We start from the raw sequence: 2,846 nt of genomic DNA, 5'->3' as shown, positions 1-2,846 counted from the left end.
TTATAGAACCTTTTCATGTTAAGTATTTATTGTATATCTTTTGTATTGCTTTTACTGTAACATCCACCTGCCTATGGACAACAGATGGAAATTAGCCCCTGGGCTACAATCTGGCACATTTACATGTTGGAATGACTATGTTTATCAATGTGCATTGTCCTGAAATAATTAAATAAATAAACATACTAAGAGGAGGATTATTCTGAAGTTTATGGTTCAAAATTTAAGAAAAACTAAATACAAAAAAAAGTATTTAAAAAAGAAGTCCCCACCAAATATGCAATAAAATACAGCTTCAGTTTGACTCAAGTACTCTGTTTTGTAGCGGAAGAATGAGCACGTTTTAGGTCATTTTAAAATGAAACACAGAGCTCACTAGACACTTAACAACACACACACACACACACACACACACACACACACACACACACACACACACACAATAAAACTATTCACAGCAACTCTTTAAAAACACAACCAATGAATTTTAACTTACATCCACAGTCCCGTTCATACACTCGAATCGTTATGTCCTCTTGAGCGGCATCACACACACATACACACACACACACACACACTTATATATTCACTTTTAAAAACTTGTGCTAAACTCACCTTGTCTGAATGCGCGCTCGCTCTCTCTCTCTCTCTGTCTCTCTCAGTTATTCCACTCGTTCAGATTGTGAAGGCTCTGTCTGGAACGTGACGTGATGCCGTTCGGTTCTGTGTGACGTCACCAGCTGAACGCACTCACACACACACACACACACACACACACACACACACTCCGCCGCGCGCTATAAACAAACTGAACTGAACACATGCCAGCCACTCCTTCAATCAGCTATACTGAGAGTGAGGAGGCGTTCAAGGACATGTCGGAAGATTAAAATCCATGACATCTATTGCAGCATGTCCGTCCTGGGAGAGGGATCCCTTACTCTGTCGACTCTCCCTGAGATTTCTTCAATTTTTTTTTTTTATTCCCGGTAAAGGGTTTTTTACTGGGAGTTTTTTCTCAGCCGAGCTAAGGGTGTAAGGGCAGGGTGTCATATTGTATCATATTGTATGAAATGTAAAGCCCACTGAGACAAATGTATTTGTGATTTTGGGCTATACAAAAACAACTGATTTGATTTGATTTGATTTTGATTTTAAATTGAAACACACACAGACACACACACACACACACACACACACACACACACACACACACACACACACACACACACACACACACACACACACACTAAAGAAGAGTCAGTCCCTGCATTCCAATAGTAGTTGCACTTCCCCTTGTTCATTTACCCTCAGCCCTTGGCATGACGTAACAGCATACGTTGCACGGAGGGAACTTGGAGAGCGGAGGGAGACTGGGCGGGGGAGGAGCGGAGGATTTAAATGGAACCCACTTGCCCACTTGCCCTTGTAGTCGCAATGGACCGTCAGTTACATAGGTAAATCTGAATGCAAATAATACAGAATTATAACATTCTGCTAAGGTAGCCTATGTTGCAGAAAGCCATTTCCATAGCATAACAAACATTGAATTTCGACACGGTAACTCAGATTATCAAGATATTGTTACTTACACATGTAAATAGTTTGCTCCGACATATTTTCTTATTTATGTTACTTTCAACCAAAAACATTTGTTTTAAATAGTCCTCTAATTGGCAGCCATCGGTGTTATAGCAGCAATGTGTAAACTGCAATACATTCACTGGATTGTTCGTATGGAAATAGGATAGCCTAATTGAGGCGTTTTGGAATATATTTATATATATATATTTGTCCTGCGGGTGGCCGCGATGTCCCTAAAAGCATACAGTCTACCGGAAAATAAAAGGAGAAGAAGAAGAAGACGAACTGCAATGCACTGTGGGTGATATCCACCTCGGAGTGACCATCCATGTTGACTTGATCACTCAGCCCTCCGAGGGTCTATCTCACGAAGTTCACTTCAGTTTCCAGACTATTGGAACGACACTTAAGATGGCAGCGGGGATTCCCCCGAGGGCAAGTGCCTAGGGCAAGTGAACGAGGGCCTGTTGAACGGGTATTGGAACGTACCCAGTGAGCCACTCCTCCTTCAATCAACTACCGACACCGATGAGGCGTTCAAGGACGTCTCGGAAGTTAGAATTTTTCTTTTTTTTAAAGTTTTTCTGGAGTTTATTTTTAACCTTTTTGAACCTTTTTATTCAATTGTTATTATTACTAGTTTTACTTTTTTTATTGAAAATGTATTTACAAAATCGTTGATATAGAAAAAGTGACAATAACACCTCTCAACTTACATACAATGCACACTGAATAAAAGGATAACTTTAATCGTATAACATACATACGAAGGCGCACACACACACACACACACACACACACACACACACACACACACACACACACACACACACACACACACACACACACACACACACACACACACACACACACACACACACACACACACACACACACACACAAATACATCGTCTGGTGAATGGGGCAAACTCTGTTTTGTTGTCTTCAACTATCAGTTTTTCCCACAGTAGAGCCGGTCAGTAAACACATCTTCAGACATCGCTGCTGTGTGATATGCAACAGCGCACTCTGGTGGGGAAGGTTAGTTTACACAGAAATTTTTCAACATATTATAGTAAAATACCATGTACAGGTCTGTATGCATTTTCAGCATGTTTTAAAAAAAGTAAATGTCTCATAAATCAGACAGTGAACAACATATGAACAAATCCTTCTGTAATAACCTTCGGAATAGTGCTGAGAATGATTGTGGAAAGTTTAGTCTATGTAAGTGCTTTAGAAGTTGAGATTTCTGATTCAGA

The 2,846-nt window shown here is 40.3% G+C and overlaps 1 protein-coding gene across 2 annotated transcripts in view; it reads right to left on the bottom strand.

The window, feature by feature from the left end:
* The window catches only part of LOC307250023 (semaphorin-3D), a 119,522-nt gene extending 118,801 nt beyond the window's left edge, over window positions 1-721 (bottom strand). For both annotated transcript variants that reach the window (XM_080026949.1, XM_080026950.1), the window contains exon 1: window positions 616-721. The gene's annotated coding sequence lies outside the window, so the exon portion shown is untranslated. The remainder of the gene's footprint in view (window positions 1-615) is intronic.
* Between the last annotated feature and the right edge of the window lie 2,125 nt (window positions 722-2,846).

This window comes from Ammodytes marinus (genome assembly GCF_949987685.1).
Source record: "Ammodytes marinus genome assembly, chromosome: 4".
NCBI classification, from domain to species: domain Eukaryota; kingdom Metazoa; phylum Chordata; class Actinopteri; order Uranoscopiformes; family Ammodytidae; genus Ammodytes; species Ammodytes marinus.
This window is presented reverse-complemented; position numbering and strand designations above follow the sequence as displayed.